Source organism: Macaca nemestrina, chromosome 1, assembly GCF_043159975.1.
Source record: "Macaca nemestrina isolate mMacNem1 chromosome 1, mMacNem.hap1, whole genome shotgun sequence".
Taxonomy (NCBI): domain Eukaryota; kingdom Metazoa; phylum Chordata; class Mammalia; order Primates; family Cercopithecidae; genus Macaca; species Macaca nemestrina.
In genome coordinates, this window is record NC_092125.1 from 107618853 (window position 1) to 107641118 (window position 22266).

The window sequence follows — 22266 nt, forward strand, 5'->3', positions numbered from 1 at the left end:
AAAAGTTTGAAGCTAGCAGAGGTTGGTTCATGAGGTTTCAGGAAATAAGCCATCTCCAGAATAAAAAGTGCAGGGTGATGCAGCACATGCTGATAGAGAAGTTGCAGCAAGTTATCCAGTAGATCTGGCTAAGATAACTGATGAAGGCAGCTACATTGAACAACAGATTTTCAATGTAGACAGCACAGCATTCTATCAGAAGAAGATGTCACCTAAGACTTTTATAGCTACAGAGATGTCAATTCTTTGGCTTCAAAACTTCAAAGGACAGGCTGACTCTCTTGTAAGGGACTAATGCAGTTGGTGACTTTAAGTTGAACCTGATGCTCATTTACCATTCTGAAAATCCCAGGGCCCTTAAAAATTATGCTAAATCTACTCTGCCTGTGCTCTATAAATGGAACAGCAAAGCCTGGATGATGGCACATCTGTTTACAGCATGGTTACTGACGATTTTAAGCCCACTGTTGAGACCTACTACTCAGAAAAAAAGAGATTCCTTTCAAAATATTACTGCTCATTGACAATGCACCTGGTCATCCAACAGCTCTGATAAAAATGTACGGGGATGTTGTTCCTGTGCCTACCAACATGACATCCATTCTGCAGGCCATGGATTAAGGGGTGATTTCAATTTTCAAGTCTTCTTATATAAGAAATACATTTTGGAAGATTATAGCTACCATAAATAGTGATTCCTCTGATGGATCTGAGTAAAGAAAATTGAAAATCTTCTGGAAAGGATTATCCATTCTAGAAGTCATTAAGAACATCCATGATTCATGGAGAAGTCAAAATATCAACATTCACAGGGGTCTGAAAGAAGTTGATTCTAACCCTAATAGATTACTTTGAGAGATTCAAGACTTCAGTGGAGGAAGTAACTGCAGATGTGGTGGAAATAGCAAGAGAATTAGAATTAGAAGTAAAGCCTGACATGTTTACCTAGATAACAAACCTGCACATCATGGACACATACCCCAGAACTTAAAAGTTGAATAAAAAACAATAAAAATAAATTGATTAAAAATTTAAAAAAAGAAGTAGAGCCTGAAGATGTGACTTAATTGCTACAATCTCATGATAAAACTTAAACAGATGAGAAGTTGGTTATGAATGAGCAAAGAAAGTGATTTCTTGAGATGGAATCTACACCTGGTGAAGATGCTGTGAACACTGTTATGATACTCCATAAATTTAGTTGATAAAGCAGTGGCAGGGTATGAGAGGATCAACCAATTTTAAAAGAAATTATACTGTGGGTAAAACTGTATCAAACAGCACTGCATGTTAGAGAGAAATCTCTCGTGAAAGGCAGAGTCAGTCAACACAGCAAACTTCACTGTTGTCTTCTTTTAAGAAATTGCCACAGCCACCCTAACCTTCAGTAACTGCCACCCTAATCAGCCAGCAGCCATCAGCATCAAGGCAAGACCCTTCACCAGCAAAAAGATGACAACTTGCTGAAGGTTCATTAGCATTTTTTAGCATTAAAGTATTTTCAATGAAGGAATGTATACTTTTTTAGACATAATGCTACTGAACACTCAATAGAGACTACTCTACAGTGTAAACATAACTTTTATATGCACTGGGAAACCAAACAATTCATGTAACTCACTTTATTGCAATATTCTCTTTAATGCAGTAGTCTGGAACCGAACTTGCAATATCTCCAAGGTTTATCTACATTTGTGATAATAATATCTAATCGTTATATAAAACATACTATGCACTAAGCACTACTATGTATAACTCTCTCAATCACCCTAGGAGATAGATCATTCCATATCATCATTTTACTGATGAGGCACGGAGGTTAAGTAATTTGCTATGGTCACATAGCTACTACTGAAACCAAGCAATGTGACTCTAAGTTTTTGTTTGTAACCCAGGGCACCACATGTGGCTATGCAATTCATTCACTGTCCCAGTGGTGCCAAGAGGGAGCAAGTTGGCACAGAAATCCAATCCATGCCCCAGTTAATGATCTATGCATACCTAGTTCAAAGCTACATCCACCTGAGTACGTTTATCTTTGCCCTAGGCACTTTCTATTTGCCAAGCTGTGAGTTCAGAGGACTAGGTCCATAAAAAGAGGAAGTCTTTCTTATTCACACAAAGGTGCCATACAGTCCAGCTGTGGTGCTACCTTAGCCATGGCACTACACTGACCTATTTTGTTTGGGAAGACATTTACAAGGGTGTTTAATACAGCATTGTTTGTAATAGTGAATTTGGGAAATGGATAAAGTATACTATATTCTTATATTGGAAAGCTACGGTGCACCTAGAAGAAAGTAACTATTATATATACACATAGATTTTAAAAACATAATAACTTTGAGTGGAAATCAAGTTGCAAACTATTAATATGTACAGTACATTACATAAATTTTTAAATGCAGTTACATATTTTATACATATATACACAACACATTTATACATACACATCACACATATTTACCAAATTAATTATAGTGGTACTTCTGATAAGAAAAAAAAAAGATTAGAACTTGGGGGTGAGAAACACAGGAGACTTAAATTGACCTGCAATGTTTTATTCATTTTAATAAGACCTGAAGCAAATATGACAAAATGTTTACTACTATCAGTTCTAGATGGTAGCCATGCAATTAATCAAGATAAAAATTAAAAGATTATTTTTTAAGAACAGGTTTAGTGGGAACTTAAGAGTAGGAGAGCTAGAAGCCTATTCTCTGTGATCAATGAGTGACATTTCAGGGTTCACAGCTTCAGAGATGGAACAGTTATGGCTGATGACAAGGTCCAGGATGTGGTCATTTGAATGGCTGGCTGAGGTAGAGTGGAGGTAGAGATCAATGGAGTGTAAGAAATGATGGATCCAGATGCATCACCAACATGATTGTTGAAGTTTTCCAGAATGATGATAATAGCTAGGGTGGAAAGAAATAGACAGTTGCCAAAGCCCTCACTGAAGACTATGTGGTTATAGGGGAAGGAGATCAGTCAAGGAAAAAGTAAGGATGGAAAGAGGGTGGAATGTATGTGCATCAATGAAGGAGTGGTTATTGAAAGAAGCCACAGTGGTGAGCAACAAAATCATGCTGTGCGCACCTCTAGGCCACAACACAACAGCGGGAGAATGTGTAACCTGTACTTGGAACTGCTGAAAAGTAGTATCATTCAGGAAAATTCTAGTTTCAGTTAAGGTGAGGAGGTAGTTACTTCAAAAATCCTACTGAAACTCTAACTTTGTAATTCATTGACCCAAAGCTATAGGTCCAATCAGAAAGGAGCAGTAGATTTTACCAATAAGCCAAAAGAACAAGATGGAGGAGGAGGATCATGAGGAGAAAGAGAGAGAGGAAGGAAGGAAGCAAGCAAGGAAGGAAGGAAGGAAGGAAGGAAGGAAGGAAGGAAGGAAGGAAGGAAGGAAGGAAGGAGAGACTAGAAAGAAAAAAGAAAGAGAGAGAACAAATGAATGAAAGAAAGAGAAACGAAAGAGAGGAAGAAAGAACAAATGAAAGAAAGAAAAAGAAAGAAAGAAGAAAAGAAGAGGAGAAAGAGGAGGAGGAGAAAGAAGAGGAGGGAAAGAAGGAAGAGGAGGAAAAGAAAAAGAAGGAAGGAAGGAAGGAAGAAGGAGGAGGAGGAGAAGGTGGAGGAGGAAAGGAAGAGGAGGGGGAGAAGAACATGGGGGAGGAGGAAGAGAAGAAAAGGGAGAAGAAAGGAGAGGGAGGAGGAGAAGAGGGAGAAAGGAGAGAGAGAGGGAAGGAGGAAGAAGGAAGGGAGAAGAGAGAAAAAGAAGAAGAAGGAGGAAGAGGAAAGAAAGAAAGGAGAAAGAAGGAGAAGGAGGAGGAGAAGAAGGGGAAGAAGGAGGAAGAAGAAGGAAGAGGAGAAGAAAGAAGAAAAAAGAAAGAAAGAGAGGAAAGAGAGGGGAAAGAAAGAAGGAAGGAAGAAAAGAAGGAAAAGAAAGAAGAAAGAAAAAGAAAGGGGGGAGGGGAGGGGAGGGGAAGGAAGGGGAGAGGAAGGGAGGGGAGGGGAAGGGAGGGGAGGGGAGGGGAGGGAAAGGGGAGGGAAAGGGAAGGGAAAGGGAAGGGAAAGGGAAGGGAAGGGAAAAGAAAAGGGAAAAGAAAAGAAAAGAAGAGAAGAAAAAAAAGAAAAGAATGACAATGATGACTGGGGCCCTAATATATTGGAAATGAAACTGCCAACTGCACCAAAGAGGAGGGAATGCTGAAGGACATTATCACAAAGCTAAGGGCCAATCAGTAAAATCTTGGAAAACCAAATTGGCTCAGAAAGAGTGAAATGACTTAAGGGAGTAGATAAAGAAATTTCAGAATATTTTAAATGAAGAGATGGTTTTGGCTCTGGAAACAGGTCTGGGAAAGTATCAAGGAATAAATGTAAAGAGGGAACCACATAAGAGGAAACTTGAGGCTTAGAGTCCAAAATCGACCCATATTGAAGGGAAAAACCAGTATATCGAGACCTAAATCCTCTTAAAGATAGAATTTGAAAAATGACCTCTCTTAAAGATAGATCAGAATGGTGAAAAGGAAGACAAGCAAGAATCGAAGAAGGGAACAAGAATAATTAATAATTTCAGATGTCCTCTCATGCCACTTTAGGGCTGAGAGAAACTCAGGGGTCTGAATTTCTGCAACAAGCAAGGCCAAACATGTGAAACCAAGTTTTCTCACTCCACAGCACTGAAGGGCCTCTACAGGGTTTGCAGTCATCTTGGTGACACTAAGAAAAGGAGACACGTGTCCTTTCAGTTCTGGGATTCCCATACATACAGTCAGGTTTGCAGTGTTTGTATTCACCACTCCTCACACTCAGTCTGGGGCAAGGAAAGAGCACAGGCCCAGCCCATACACTACATCCTACTCTACTTTTTCTCCAAACTCCACTCTCGTTTAGATGGTCTTTTTTCTATTCTGGGTAGGGGTGGAGTAAAAGGAAAAAAAATGTTCCCAATAGCATTTTCTTTCAAACTTTAATGTCTCCTACATGCACCTTGCCTTTTGAATTTAGAAGAGAAGAATGTTGATCTCTTTGTCCATGGACCCCCCCAGTTTGGACTAAGGGACCCTCAGAATAAACCTGTGCAAACCCTGGGGGGGGGACTGGGTAAGACCTCATTCATACTTCACATATCTGGCCATGGTTGTTTTTGTAGCTCTAAAATAGTTCATTTGCATGTATTTACAAATTCAGCAAAATAAAATCAGTTTAAAGTATATAATAAATGACATCAAATCCATCTTTTCTCTGTTGATGGGGGTGAGGCAGTAAAAATACCAAGTGCCTGAAATGAGGCACAAGAACACAGGGATGAAATACCTTTTATGGTTAAACAGTCTGATAAAACCACCAAACCCTTCTGCCCTACCTCAACAAGACACACTCTTGAAGTGAAATGTCCCATTGTGTTTACAGAGAGGGAGAAACAGACAGTGAGGAAGGAGAGGATGGGAAAGTAGAGGAAGAAGGCTTTTTCTGCACTAACAACAATGATCAAAGGTTTGCCTGGCTTCACACTTGATTGCCTTCTGCCCCCAAAACAGGAAAAACAAGGTAGCAACAGAGTTCTTTTAGTTTTCTGTGCAGACCCACATATAGAAAACCAAGTAGTAATACTTCCTTAGTTGTGTCAAAGAATTTGTGTGCACATTCCAACGGAAATAATTCCACCTGGTACCTCCCTTTGGGGTGACTGTATCTCCCGCAGGAACTCAGTCCTCACTCAAAAAATCCCAAATTCCCTTCAATCCCGTACCCTCAATCACACCTTGCAAAGGTCATCCCTCAATGAAGTCTGGCCACCTGTTTCAGATCAGCAGCCCAAATAGCAATAGAGCCTATGCTGTTTCAATGGCCCACTAAATATTAATAGCTAATAATAGCTAATATAGCTAATAATAACATTTGATGAGCATTTACTATATGCTAGCACTGCTCTAAGAACTTCCCACATATTAATCCTCACAATAACTCTGTAAGTATTATTCTTACCCATATATTATAGATGAGAAAACTGAGAAACAGAGAAGTTAAGCAGCTTTCCCAAGGGTACACTGCTAGTAAGTGGCTGAGCCAGAATTTGAGCACAGGCAGCCTAACTCCAGGGACCATGTTCTTAACCATTACATGATTCTTCCCCTTGGAAGAGGACAGAACAGATAATATGATGGGTACATTTAGAAACATACAATTTACAATTTGCCCATGGCCCCAGCTCCCAATAACTTCTCATTCCTTTAGCCTCACTGTTCATGTTTGATGTTTCCTGTCTTCATATCTAAAATGCAACATGTGGCACTGTGTTAACTTGGCATAATAGAGTAAAAAAAACAAGGCTTCAGTGGGAATACAATCCTCATGTAAAGTTTAAGAATGGTCAGGACCTGTCCTCATGTCTTCATCAAAATTGACTCCAAGTATACAACTAAGCAGACCAAATGGTTTTAGCACTAACAGAATTCAAGCATTCAGAAGGCAGAATAGATCAAGTTTAGAGAAATAAACTTAGCTCAGGGCATTCATTTTTATTGAATAAAACAAATATTTTTAAAGCATTGAATGTATATCTGAAACTGTTCTACATTCTGGGCATTCCACAAGGAGGTAGAACAAGTCCTTGCCTTCTGGTAACATTCATTCTAGGGCACACTAGAAAAGACTGAAAAAGTAAATAAGGAACACAATGCTGTGACAAAATAACCAAGGGAACCTCTTTCATATGGGACATTCAGGGACAAAGCAAATTTGAGATGATCAAAGATAGGCAGGTAGATATACAAATCTTAATGACACGTTGTCGTTGTGCCTTCATTCCAGCTTCCCAAGAACCATAAAATATTTAAAAATAATTTATGATGTTGTAATGCAAACTTCTCAAGTTGATGCTCCAGGCTCTGTTCCAATCCAGCCCTGCCTATCTATCCTCTTCCCACCACCACTCCCAAACACATCCTCTCCATTCCACTTAGGGTAATCTCCTTACTGGCTCACAACATATCAAGTTCACCCCCAACCCTGTTCTCTCCCCTACGCCTATTAATTCTACCCATCCCTCAAGACCAGGTTCAAGTTCCACCTTCCTCGTTCTTACCGACTCAGGCTTACCGAACACCCTTCTCCTTTAAACAACTAGTTACCAGGCAATTAATTACCTAAAAAGTCTTCTGTCCTTTGCTGCTGTTTCACATATGCCATAACCCAGGACTTTTAACACAAGGCACCACAATATCCTTCCAGCAAGTGTAGGCATGAAGGGAAAGGGGTCTGGCACATGTCCAGAGTTCCCTGGGCCAGAGGTGAGGAGAACTGACTCAGGCTCAGAGAGGCAGCTCAAGGGGAGCAAGCACAGTGAACAAGGGGCACAACTCCCAAATAGGAGTGATGTAAAGTCTCCACTCAAGTGGAAAGATCTCAACAACTGCGAATACAAGAGACAAGGAGGCAGTTCTAGAGGGGAACTAAGGATCCAGATGGGATATCTAATTGAGAAGTGAAAAGTAGAGCATAAGCCCAGTCTCATAGACTAGTCCAACACAGGATAAAGGGAGTAGAGACTTATGACCGGAGGATAACTGTCAGCAAAAGGAATCTAGTGAAATTCTGGAACCTACAAACCAAGAATGGGTGACCAAGTTTAAGGACTTGACCTAATTCTAAGCTGTAGGTACAGATCATCAGTGGGCTTGTCTTGGGGGAAATGGGGAAAGTAGATGAAAAAGAGATGAAGGCCAAAATGGTTATGTATAGATTATTAGTCCCTTAGGGGCAGGAGACATGCTTCTATCCTCCACACCACTTAGCAAAATAAATATTTACTGATTATGTAAAAAAGAAAGATCACAGACAATTTGGTATTACCCAATGATGGGAAGTATGCCAAGATAACCTGAGTCATCATTTAAGCAAGTTATGTATTGTGAAGTCTCCATCACCCTAAAAACACCAAGTGGTAACGTGATCTGGTAAATGAACACCAGACTGGAAATGAGGACATGAAACCAGACCAGTTTTGTTAGAAACCTCTTATAAGACCCTAAACAAGTCACTTTACTTATCCGAACCTCAATTACCTCATATATAAAGGGGTAAATGTAATAACTCCAATTTTTTCATATCTAGAACACTCTTTCCGCCAGATCTCTGACTAATTTCCTCACATCTTTTGAATCTTTGCTCAATCTTGCCTTCCTAATGAAGCCTATTTAATACTAACCACTCTATTTCATACTGCAACCTGCCCATCCCACCAACCCTACCCACACACACAAACACTGGTCTACATTTTTTCTTTTTCATAACACTTCTAACATTTTACATAATTTATTATCTTTATTGTTGTGTGCTAGAATGTAAGCTCTATGAAGGCAAAGATCTTTGTCTATTATATTCATTGATATACTTCACATCTCTGAACGGAAACTGGAACAGAGTAAACATCCAATAAATGTTTGTTGAATGAATACATGAATGAATATTTTAAAAGGCCAAAATCTTGTGAAAGACCAGAATAATAAATCATTTATATTCTCCCTGAGGCCAGGGTCTGCCTCCCACACCCTCAAGCATCCCTCTATTCCCTGGTACAGTGTACCACAGTGTGGAATAAGTGTTCAATACGTCCCTACTAAATTACTAATTAAATATGGGACCCAAAAACACAAACACAACCGTGTGCTCTGGGGCCACCTGCTGGCAACTCTACTTAGTAGCTACCTAAGCAACCAAACTGACAAGAATTTTCAGTGGTGAATGGAGTGGCAGGGAGTATCTCCTTTCAGCCAGTGCGGACAATCAGGCAACAGACGGAAACAGGAGGAAGGAGGCTAGGCTGGAAATCAGACGTTTCCAAAACCTGCTGTGAAGGGCCATACACCCACTGTTTCCCAGAACTCACTTTCTACTTCAACAATAATAACGGTAAGTACCCTGTACTGTTTTCAGCACTTTCACGTATAGTCTCATTTAATCCTTACATTAATCCGCTGTGCCATCTTTACTACCATTTTACAAATGACCAACGTCTCCTTTTGAAATAATTGCTTTATTTAAGTGAAGCAGTGAAGCAGTAAAACAGTGTAAACTACTATTAGTAAGAAAAATCAAGGCATGACATTTGGGGAGTACCAAAGCACCACGTGCGGCCCGAGTGTGACAGGCCTGGAGAGAACCAATGATGCCCCAAAGGGGCTGACCTACCAGCCCGCCCCTTAAGCCAAGCACAACCTCAGTCCGGGGTTCTGGATCCCAAAGTCCGCTGTTTCATTCGGATCACACCAGAACAAGGAGGCAGCCCGCGCCCCTGCTAGCGAGCTCTGCGCCACGGGGACACGTGCCGGGGCCCTTACCCTCCCAGGGGCTCTTCTCGCCGGAGCCGCCGGTCTGGGGGCGCGGGACCCGGAAGTGCAGCCCCTCCGCCCGGAAGCAGCTTTTCCTACTTCCCTCTGCGCGACTGGAGGCGCGACTGGAGGCGCGACGGGAGCCTGTGCTCACCAGTCTTTCGGCTGAGGCCAGAAGCCTGAGGCCGTATCTTTTGCTGTTTCCGAACGCACAGCCCCGAGCGGCCCGAGGGGATACGAAAGACCTATGCCGATGGCCCTTCCACACTGCCGCCCCGCGGCTCCCCCACCTCTACCAAGGGAGGCCTCTGATGTGAGATTCCTCCGTGTTCTGGCCGAGGTACGCGACCGGGCCCAGCAGCTGCCTGGGGTAGCCCCAGTGATCCTGACAGAGAACTGGGCCTCGGCGCGCAGGATCCCGCTCTGGGCTCCAGAGCCCAAAGACTCCTCGTATTGTCGGAGCTTTCCGCAGCCCCTCTAGGCGCTGGGCCCCTTTGGTGAGGTAATGCCTGGGGTTCCCTACTCCGTCCGGTGCCAGCGTCCGGCCTCTAAAAGATTTTATCAGCCTCCACCTTATCCCTTAAATAAGGACTTCAGGTGACCTGCAAGTGCGCCCCCTCCTGGCCCGTAGGGGGCCTCACTACCTTGGTTCACCCCAACAGCCTTAGCTACATAGTTTCCCAAATGGCGTAACAAGATCGTCTTTAAGTGCTACATGCACTTTTTAAGAATGTTTGAGTATTTATTCTTTGTTAAAAAATATTAAAACCAGCTCAACAAACTGGTTATCCCAAATATTAGTGTAACGCTAAATTCTTTGTTTTTTTTTGTTTTTGTTTTTGTTTTGAGACGGAGTCTCGCTCTGTAGCCCAGACTGGAGTGCAGTGGCCGGATCTCGGCTCACTGCAAGCTCCGCCTCCCGGGTTTACGCCATTCTCCTGCCTCAGCCTCCCGAGTAGCTGGGACTACAGGCGCATGCCACCTCGCCCAGCTAGTTTTTTTTGTATTTTTAGTAGAGACGGGGTTTCACCATGTTAGCCAGGATGGTCTGGATCTCCTGACCTCGTGATCCGCCCGTCTCGGCCTCCCAAAGTAAGGCTAAATTCTTAAGTGAGTAGTTAACATTGGTTTAAAAATAATAGGCCGGGCATTGTGGCTCATGCCTCTCATCCTAGCACTTTGGGAGGCCGAGGTGGGCGGATCACATGAGGTCAGGAGTTCAAGACCAGCCTGGCCAAACATGGTGAGACCCCGTCTCTACTAAAAATACAAAAATTAGCTGGGCATGGTGGCATGCACCTGTAATCCTAGCTACTCAGGAGGCTGAGGCAGGAGAATCTACTGAACCTGGGAGGCGGAGGTTGCAGTGAGCTGAGATGGGGCCACTGCACTCTAGCCTGGGCAACAGAGCAAGACTCTGTCTCAAAATAAATTAATTAAATAATATTATTATTATAAATATGCAGATATTGCAAAAATCTTGAAGGTGGTACTCAAATGACTAAAGGAGAAAACTGTCAGTCTCACAGAGTCAATCAAGGGAAAAACTGGGTGTGATAGTTAATCTTATGTGTGAATTTTGTAAACCAAAAATTATCTGAGACAGGTCTCAAATCAACTTAGAAGTTTATTTTGCCAAGGTTAAGGACCACTCCAGAAACAGGTCTGTGCTTTCCCCAATGATTATTTTTGAGGACTTCAATATTTAAAGGATGAAAGCAGGGTGGAGAAGAAATAGGGAGGGTAGGATCACATTACTAAATCCACATATTACAAGATAAAAGGAGAAGGTAAGGGAATGGTCAATTATGTTTCCATCTGGTGCTCAATAAATCGGTGCTTTACACAAGGTAGGGTGAACATACAGTGGAGATATTTAACCTTTTATCAATAGCTATCTGCCTAGGAACAAAAGGAAAGGCTATTGCTTGCATGACTTACGTTTTGCTTAATTTTTTTCTTTTGGCATAGTGAACTTCCCTTTCACATTTCAGAGGATATTTTTGGATGGGATTAGCCTTTAAATCAGCAAACTTTGGGTAAAGCAGATTGCCCTCCCTAATGTGGATGGGCCTCATCCAATCAGTTCAAGGCCTGAATAGAACAAAAAGACTAGCATCCCTGAGCAAGAGAAAATTCTCCAGCTGACTGCCTTAGAATTCTGTATAATCAGCTCTCCCAAGTTTCTAGTCTGCTGGCCTGCACTGCAGATTTTGGACTCTCCAGCTTCCATATTCACATCAGCCAATTCCTTATAATAAATCTCTTTCTATAAACACACATGCTGTTGGTTCTATTTCTGAGAAATCCTACTAATACAGTGCGTGATCTTAACTAGCCTTCCCTCTTCTGACACTGAGTGGAGCTTCAAGGAGGACAGCAAAAGAAGGAGGGCTTGACTCCAGTATCCAAAGTGCTGAGGGCTCACCCTAGGACCTATTCACTGGGCGTATTGCTCTAGCTTTATTTCACTCCCCCTTCCCACCAGGTCCCTTGGATGCCAGGTTCTAAAGCACTCCCACTGCTCACTCTTCCTGGAAGAGAGCATTGTAGTGGAATGTTGATGGAGCTCCGCAGCCAAATCAGCATACCCAGTGTCATGACTCAGCCCCTTCACAGCTTGCAACCTTAGCTTATCAAAGTCCCTTCCCTACTCTGGAATTCCATTGTATCTGTACAATGAGAAGGCTTGATTAGATGATGTCTAAGGTCTCTACTAGAGGTGAGCACCTTTTTCCCACTCCCAGCTTCTTTTCACTCCTTTCTTCTCTTTGCCCCTGAGATGGTAGAAGGACTTAACTGCTTGGTAAATTTTGTAAGAATAATTGCCTTCGCATTGCCCTGCTTCTACTTGGGAACTGCAGAGCTCCCTATGCTATAATAGGGACTTACTCTTAGGCAAGGATGCCCAGGCCTGTCATGATTAGGTAGGTAAGTTAGCCTAATTCTCAGGTCTAGTATGAGCAAGCCCCAGCTAGCAGACCTACCGCTAAATATGTCTTACTTAACCACTACCAATAAAAAAGATGACATTTTGAGCACCACATTTTCTTTCTGTTTTTCAGCGCAGTTCAGAACAAGGGCAAAGAAGTAAAACAGTGCCATTTATTGAGATTCCTTTGCAGAATACAGTAATTCCTTCTAGCCCCTTCTAGCACTTTAATAAGTGCTTGTTTAATAACAAGACAATAAAAAAATCTAATGAATAAATTCACACTAAAAGGGCTAATATAACCCTTTATAGGCTATTTATACTTTAAAAAGCACTATAAGAAACAGAAAAAGGGCAGTGCTTTATGGTAAACATACAACTATAGTCCCTCAGTGGAAAGTATATTTTGGAGTAAGACCTTTTTCAGGGTCCCTCAAATAACACCCGTCTGTTCATCCGTCAACAGTTGTTAAGAAAGTTAAAAGTAGAGATTATGGATTTAAACTGTCTGGGTGCAAATCCTGCTTATGTCCCTGACTAGCTGTGTGACCTTGGGTAGGTTGTTTAACCTCTCTGTGCCCTAATTTTTCCATCTACAAGATGGGGTAATAGTAAGAACTTGAAAGACACTTGGTAAGCACCATAAAACTTCTGTTATGTGTAAGACACTGTCTTACTCCTAAATCCCCCAGGACTTTGCCTCTAGAATAAAATCTATAGAACCAAGAAAGGAAATTGATTGCAGAGGCTGTGGGATTGGTAAAACTAAATCAAATGCAAACATTTGGGCCAGTAACAAGGACGAATTTCTGGACAAACATGACTTTAAAAACAGGACTCTTGTCCCAGGATGAGCTCCTCAAACTGATATCAGATTGACTAATTCAGTTTCCAAACCCAGGAACTCTTTTGGGCACTTGGGACACACCTGAACAGCATGCACAGGGATTTGTTCCCTGATGATACTGAACGTAATTCCTCCAAACTGCCACCAGGTGTCCACAGACACTTACACACCCTCTGGCTCCTAAGTCAACAAATGGGTACTTTAACTGAGAGAGAAGTTACCAGCCCAAGGGCACAAGGTTTGTTAACGATGAACTCTGTGCTAGAACCCAGGTTTGTGTGGCTGGTTATTATTCAGTCTCAACTCCAAAGTGCTCCAGGGATAGAAGAAGCAAATTTCAAAGAAAGAATCAGGCCCAGGAGGAACCTGACATACCATCATACTTCTGCCTCCTTGAAGGATAACACGAGCCATCCCAACCATAAAAGGATCCTCTGCTCCACCAGAAAAGAGATATAAATTGCCCCACAGTCTCCCTGAGGCTCAAACCCAGGGTATGACGTTTTTCACTGCTTAGAAGTTATTCTTGGCTCTACCTTCAGATGTCAGCCCTGAAATTCTCAGCTTAGACCAGCAAGCCCAGATGTATTTCCTCCTTTTGCCTTTAATGGTCCTCTCCTGGTAAGCACAGAAGTAGTTTGGGCAGCATTCAGTGCAGAGCAGGGATCCCAATCGCAAACATCCTCTCTTCCCTCTCTTAGATCTAGCTGTTTGACAAACCTAGAGGTAACTATATGCATCTTTTTTCTTGGTAAACACTGAGTACTTATAGCATGGAGTCCATCATTAGCCACCAAGAATGTTCACACTTGCACTACACCTATGTATTTCTCTTGCTTACATAAGGGCGCACCGCCACCACTACTAGATCATAAGTTCCTTGAGGCAGCAACTCTGGCTTTCCTCCCAGCACTACACATGGTGGCTTACACAGTGACTGTTTGTTGAATTTGCCCCAGTGGTGACAAACTTGAAAGGCTTGTGTGGATTCTGGATGTGAGATTGTATGTTCATGTTAGATCCTTGCCCCTCTACCCTAAGGAGCTCCTACTTTGAAAAATGACATATGTCTCCACAGTGGCAATTCTGGCTCTGGGTGTAGACACACATGGGTGGTATAATCCTGGATGTTGGGATGAGGCTAAGGCTGAACAAAACTAAGAAAGCAAAGGGAGACATGGGTACAGAAACCTCCATAGCCTGGATCTCCCCTGACTCTACAGCTGCCCTAGGGAGTCATCAGATGCCCTTCTCATCTCTTCTCTTCCCCTTTCTTTCCCTCCACCTTTCTCTTTCTCTCATCTCTCTGTTCCCCTCTTTGCCCCTTTTGCTCTCTCCTCTTACTTTCCCTTTCCCTCCCATCTCCATCCTTCCCATGTTTCCCCTTCCTTTCCATCTCCCTGCATTGAATGAACAAAAACAGAGCTTCATACCTAAGACTCAGGGTCCTCCTAAAGGAGTTCCCGAGATGAGCTCAAGGACAGCTCAAAGGCAATGGCATCTGGAGTCATCTGTGCTAAAGGACTCTGCACCAGTGAGAACTCTTGGAGAAGATTCTTCCTGTACCTCTGTCTGATCTTATTTGTGTACATCATTCAATAAGTCACTGGCCTCCCAGATGCTGGCTTCCATTGTCCTTTGCACCGAGCCTCCCAGGACAGGGCCAATCCCATCTTGTTCCATAGGAGCCCACCTCCCACCGTGCCACTTGCAGGCCAGTCCAGGCAAAAAGCCTAGGAGCCTATACTTCCTATAGAAGGCAGTCAGAACACCATCAGGCCCCAGGCCCACTTTAGAAGTCATTAAGTGCCTACTCCATACACAGTTCATTGACAGTACACCAGCTTCACCACCACTGGGGGAGACACAAATGTACAACCCTGAAGTAGGTTTATGCCCTGGGAGCACATGATCTTGTCAATTGTGCTGCTCCGGTCTCAATTCAACACATCTCCACAAGTATCAGCTCTGAGCAAGGTGCTGAACTGCATTCTATGTCAGGTCACAACTAAAAAGCAACAAAACACAAATCCACCCAGTCTGGGGGTCCAATTAGTCTGGTAATAGCTTCACCAGCTGTTCTGTCACCTTGCGTCTAACATAGGGGCTCTTCCCACTGACTTCCTTCATAGCTCAGGCCCTAATCTGAAAAATAAAAATCTCAGACATGTCTGCAAAGGGGTCTCTTTAGGAACTGGTGACACCTATATGTTTTTATTTACACTTTTGGTCATAATGGTAGGAGATGAAACTTGGCATAAAATGAAGACCACAGGGGAAGGGCCTAGAGCAAAACACACTGGAAATACCAAACTCCAGAGTAACTCCATGAACCTGTGATTAGTATAGAGAAATGGGTAATTTCCCTTGACTCCCAAGGCACTGCCAAGACCATGCCCAAGGCACCTCAGTGCCAAGGTTGTTAGACTTGAAAGGGAACGATGTCCTCTTTTTTTCTTCCCACCCCTAGTCATTTTGTACTTGAGAAAACTAGAAAACATAGAGGTAAAGTGATCTGCCCAACAACATATGGCTGATCAGTGAAAGAACTGGAATGTGAGCCCAGTTTTTCTGACTCTTACTACAACATTCCTCTTACAAGTACTCAGTGGTGCCTGGTTCCTTAATACAATGCCAAATGTAACAGTGAACTTGTAGCAACTTGAAGCTAGAGTTGGTTCACCCAGAAAGCTGCAAAGCTAGCATACAAACTAGCTGCCATTTCAGTGGAATAATCTGACCTGAGTTTATTCCACTGGCAAGCTGATTGCTGAGGAGCCAGTCTATGGGTTTACCCAGGGGTCTCAAGGCTCCAGGAGGCTGACTCACACTAGCCACACTCACCAATATTCACATGTAATAGACACTGGGCCTCATCATCCATCCAGTGCACTGGAATGTGCCTGTCATAGCGCACAAGATCACGCAGATGTCTACACCACGTATCAGAAGTTTACAGCGGAACAGAGGGTCAGGACAGAGAATTTTTCACCTTGAGAGATATTTTAAATTAAAGAACCAGAATGTCCTTTCCGTGAATACTGCTAAGTGAAATAAACATGTTTCAATCTCCTTTTTGAAAAACAGCATGGTCACTTTTTTGTTGGCCTTTGTTACCCCAACATCCCCCAACAACGTGTTAACAAGCGTTTATCACATACTACAATTTCCAAGCCTACAGATGAATCTACACTGATTTCACTTCAGGGTGATTGTTTCCAGGTACTTCCTCAAGGAGGCACTATAGACTCATTCAACTGTCCCCAAAGCATAGCTGGAGAAATTACTTCTTGGAAGGCTTTCGGTAAAGCACGCAGAGAAAACAAGTCACCTTCATAATGGTGACTTCAGATTAGCCTCAAAGAGGACTCCTGTTCTTGTGTTCTCTTCCAGACTTTTTGCCTCTTTTTTTGTTGACCCAGATCTCAAGTTCTTTGGGCTTTATATACCTCTTGCCTTTTAATAATGAGGTCACACTCCAAATCCTGGTCTTTAGTGCCTAGAACAAAAGGGAGTATTGGGAGTGGGCCCCTTCCTCCCTGGCCCACCCCATGGATGGGGATTAAACTCCATTTAACTCTATTATGGAGACCATTCAGCCTTATCATCCCAATGTGCCTCATTTTCTGGAAGGTCAGAACCCTGTCACTGGCTCTGGCTGTGTCACTCGAGGGGGTCCTTAGTCTTCAGGACAAGCCCTTTTTTGTTTTTTGTTTTTTTAAAGTGAAAGCAAGTTCTTTAGGAAAGTAAAGGAATAAAAGGATGACTACTCCACAGGCAGAGCAATCAGGACAAGCCCTTTTATAATGCCTCTGACTATTTCTGACCTGGATAAGCTATCAGGCTTCTGGGTAAAATAAAACTCCTCTTATTAGTGATTAGAATAGTCAGTGTCCAGTCATGACAGCAATGATGTTAATATGAGAAACAAGAGTAGCAACAATAGCAGCTATTGAATCATCTCTTGTCATTTATGAGACAAGGGAAGGAGGCTGGGTTTCTACAGAGCAGGGCCTCACTTCACTGTGGTATGTGCCATCAAGCCTGTACCCAGGGTAGTTTCTGTATCAAGGCCGGCAGGAAGAGCCACACTGACCTTTGCCATTCACCCAGCCAGAGGGGACATCCAGAGCTTGGAGGCACAGCCAGAAGGCCAGCCTGGGATGACTGAGCCAGCCTTTGCCCATCCTGGGCAAAGGATGGGCAAAGGAAAGACATTAGAGGGGATGTAGCTCTGCTTCTGCTGAGAATCAGCACTTGAAGTCTACAAAGACAAAGGCTTTCCCAAACATAGCATTCCCCAGAACTGGCTGAACCTAGGGAGCCATGGCTCAAAACTCGTCCAGAACCTTTCCCAAGACTTCTTGTGCAACTTTGGCCTGTTTCGCCCTGTGTCTTTCCCAACAGATAAGAAGGAAAGGGGGTGAGACAGAGAAACCACAGGTGAGAGATGACTCTGGTTTAATCCACCAGCTCTGAAAAGTACCTGGAACTCCTCACTTTTTGGAAGTGAGTTGTCAAAAAGTGTGCTTAGGTCCCTCTTGAAAGCCCAGGACTTGCCATCCTAAATCTCCTCTAGGGCCTCTGCAGCTCTGGGTTCTGTCTTCATAGGCCAGAAGCACTAGGCTCTTCCTTAATGCTGACTTCTAATGTTAAGAAGCCCTCCAAAAAAAAAATGTGCTGCATTCCTTCTTCACAGCATGTATCAGAGCTTGTAATTAGTTTTGCGTGTGATGATTTGATTCTTAAATTAAGTACCACAGAGTCAGGAATTGAATCTGATCTCATATAGAAATTGGCCCAGGGTTTAGGATACAGTAAGCTCCATAAATATATGTTGAATAAATGAATGTATGAACAAATGAGTACCAGTCAGTTCTGAGTACCATGTTTTATGAGAGGAGTTGACAAACTATAGCATATACAGAGATGGCAGCCAGGATTGGGAATGTTCTTGAGATCTTATTACGTTAGAAAGGACTGAAATGACACAGGCTATAGAGACCAAGATGAGGATACGTATGAAAGAGACTGGTCTATTGTTTCCTGATGTCACATGGAGGAAGCATTCATGAGACTTGATTTACATTGTTCCAGAAGGCAGAATGGGAACCAAGAAGCAAAAGTCCCAGGCAGATTGTAGCTCCAAGCAGATGAATATACCCCATGGCTAGAATTGTCCCAGGGTGGGACAGTTTATTCAGTCTCCCATTAGACTGAATGGTCACGCGGAGGCTGGATGCCACCCTGCAGGAGCAGGACAGGGCGGGCCTGCATCTTGCAAGAGGTTCAGCCAGCAGACTGGTTACTGAGATTACCTGGAAGATTCCAAGTTCATTTCTCACATGCTCCAGGAGAACAAAAGGACAAGTTTTCATGTGGAATGAGTCTTGTAAGATCCCAGGAAAAACTATGAAAGAGGAAAAATCTGACAGCCTCCCTTGTTTACCTTTTCAGAAGCCTTATTCTCTCTACTAGCAAAAGTCCTAATGTTCACATTCTTGTTCTGGGTGCAAGCAAGTGAAGAAAAGAACTCACTTTAAAAGTGTTAATGCCTTAATATGTCAATCCATATTTTGAAAGAGGGTGCCTCAACAAAGCAATGTGCAGATATAATAGTAGGGCTTTTGGCACAATAGCATTTGAGCAGTAAAGTCTTAGATGTCCTCCAATCAATCAACCAAAAAGGGCTCAGAAGCTGTCCATGTCCAGCATAGTGCTAGGCAGGGGGAATGGGCACCAGATTGGGAGGTAGAAGTTCTGTGTTCAAGTCCTAGCTCTGCATTATACTGACTATGCGATCTTGATTAATTACTTAGCTTCTCTGAACTTCATCTGTGAAACTCACATGTACCTCACAGGGTCAAATGAAACACTAAATATGAGAGTGCTTTGTAAAATGTAAAGTACTATGGATGTAGCATTATTGTGATTATTATTTTTAGACATAAGTGGGAATGCAAAGCAACGTAAGGTCAAGTCTCTGTCTTCAGGTAGCTCACCGTTTAGTCACACCACATGGCAGGCCTAAAATGAGCTACTCTTCTTTATTCTCCCCTTCTTGAACATAAACATGCAAAAGAACATAGGAACAGGTGGGAGTGGAATGCAGAGAGAGAGAGACACTGGCAGCTCTGGCCCAGGGAGAGGGCTGAGCTAAGCCCTGGCCATGCCTGATCCCTGCCCAGAGCCCTGTCTTCCTTCCTGGCACTGGGAGGCTTACTTCTTGTTCTCTTGACTCCATTGCTCCCAGTAGCTCAAGGGACTCTAAACTCAATACCATCCACAACCACTTCAAGCACAACAGATATCCTCAACCTCCACCCTTCCCATCCCCACTTTAGAGAAGACAGTTCCCATAAATGAAGAACCAGCTTGACCCATTCAGGAAATTAAATCTTTATTGCAAATAAAGGGTTTCTTGTTTCATTATTATGTTACATAGAACTGACTCAGAGCAAATTAAAACTGATTTCCACAATGGCATAACAACCTTGCTTTTCACGGATGGCATGGCAGTACAAAAAGAAATCACTAAAACCACAAGACTAAGGATTTAACTGAGATTCAAGGATATATTTCCTAACAAGAAGTGAACTATAAAGAAAATGGAATCTTTTATTATCTGTCTGCTTGTTTGTTGTTCTGGTAGATTAAATCAGAGTAGGCAAACTTTTTCTGTAAAGAGCCATATAGTAAAGATTTTAAGTATTTATGAACCAAAGATATTACAAAAGTATCTATATACGATGAGAGAAAACAAATTTCCACAATTTTTATTGGCAAAATCCAAAATATAATAATAATTGAATACAATGTTTTTGTAATACTGGTCTACCAATGAGAAAAATTGAATTCTTTTTTTAGGTAGCGGGAGGGTAACATATCATTTAATTGGGGTTCAAAGCCATTGTTCCCTTTTTTTTTCTTGAGGCAGAGTTTCGCTCTTGTTGCCCAGGCTGGAGTGCAGTGGCGCCGTCTCGGCTCACTGCAACCTCCGCCTCCCCGGTTCAAGCAATTCTCCTGACTAGCCTCCCAAGTAGGTGGGATTACAGGCACCCGCCACAATGCCCAGCTAATTTTTTGTATTTTTAGTAGAGACAGGGTTTCACCATGTTGTCCAGGCTGGTCTTGAACTCCTATTATCAAAATCTATTGCAAATGTTCATCTGCTAACGTTGATATGTAATGCATAGTCCATTTTTTTAAATGTCTTTTCACACAGATAGATACTGCCAAATACTGATATCCACAAACATTTGATTTTAGTTGAGCATATTTAGCACTTGGAAGGTCTTTCTAGAACTCTACAAGAATCATCACTTGATATTTGCCTTACAACATGTCTTAAAAATTCCGCTTTTTGGCCTGGCACGGTGGTTCATGCCTGTAATCCCAGCACTTTGGGAGGCCGAGGTGGGTGGATCATGAGGTCAGGAGATCGAGACCATCCTGGCTAATAAGGTGAAACCCCGTCTCTACTAAAAATACAAAAAATTACCCAGGCGTGGTGGCGGGTGCCTGTAATCCCAGCTACTCGGGAGGCTGAGGCAGGAGAATGGTGTAAACCTGGGAGGCGGAGCTTGCAGTGAGCCGAAATCATGCCACTGCACTCCAGCCTGGGCGACAAAGTGAAACTCCGTCTCAAAAAAAAAAAAAAAAAAATTCCGCTTTTTATTGTTAATTTTTTTATGGTTTTTTATTTTAATTTAATTTTTTTTTTTTTTTTTTTTGAGATGGAGTCTCACACTATCACCAGGCTGGAGTGCCGTGGCACAGTCTCGGCTCACTGCAACCTCCATCTCCCGGGTTCAAGTGATTTTTCTGCCTCAGCCTCCCAAGTAGCTGAGACTACAGGCACACGCTACCATGCCCAAATAATTTTTGTATTTTTAGTAGAGACGGGCTTTCACCATGTTGGCCAGGATGGTCTTGATCTCCTGACCTGAAGATCCACCCACCTCGGCCTCCCAAAGTGCTGGGATTACAGGAGTGAGTCACCGTGCCTGGCCCCACTTTTTATTTTAACTTTTGACAGCACAAAAAAATATATAAAACACTCTAGCGTTGCTTGTTACTCAACCAATGTTAGTTGTCTTTGAAATGACTTTACCACTGTATGTTTCACATTTAAGCACTGTTTTGCCTTGCACTTTTAGATTGAATTTATTAAGAAATACTACTAAGTCTGCCACATAAGCTAACTTCCAAAGCCATTTAGCATTCAAAAATAGTGAATGAATGTAGCCAAGAAACATATGAAAAAAACTCAACATCACTATCATTAGAGAAATGTAAGTCAAAACCACAATGAGATACAATCTCATGGCAGTCAGAATGGTGATTATTAAAAAGTACACAAACAACAGATGCTGGTGAGATTGCAGGAAAAAAAGGAACACTTTTACATTGTGGGTGGGATTGTAAATTAGTTCGAGCATTGTGGAAGACAGTGTGGCAATTCCTTATAGATCTAGAGGTAGAAATACCATTTGACCCAGTAATCTCATTATTAGGTATATACCCAAAGGAATATAATCATTCTATTATGAAGATAATTGCACACATATGTTCATCAGAGCACTATTCACAATAGCAAAGACGTGTAATCAACCCAAATGCCCATCAATGATAGATTGGATCAAGAAAATGTGGTGCATATATACCATGGAGTACTATACAGCCAGAAAAAAGAAAGACATCGTGTCCTTTGCAGGGACATGGATGGGGCTAGAAGCTGTTATCCTCAGCAAACTAATGCAGGAACAGAAAACCAAACATCACATGTTCTCACTTGTAAGTGGGAGCTGAACAATGAAAACACATGGACACATGGCAGGGAGGACCACACACTGGCACCCTGGGGGTGGGGGAAGGGAGAGCATAAGGAAGAATAGCTAAGGGATGCTGGACTTAATACCTAGGTGATGGGTTGATCTGTGCAGCAAACCACCATGGCACAGGTTTACCTGTGTCACAAACCTGCACATCCTACACATGTACCCCGAAACTTAAAATGAAAGTTTAAGGAAAAAAAATAGTGAATGAGGATGATTCTTCTCATTCAAAACAAAAAAACAAATCCAATCTTAGCCTTGAGCTCAAAAAATCACAGTAAAACTTTACAACTGCTAAGC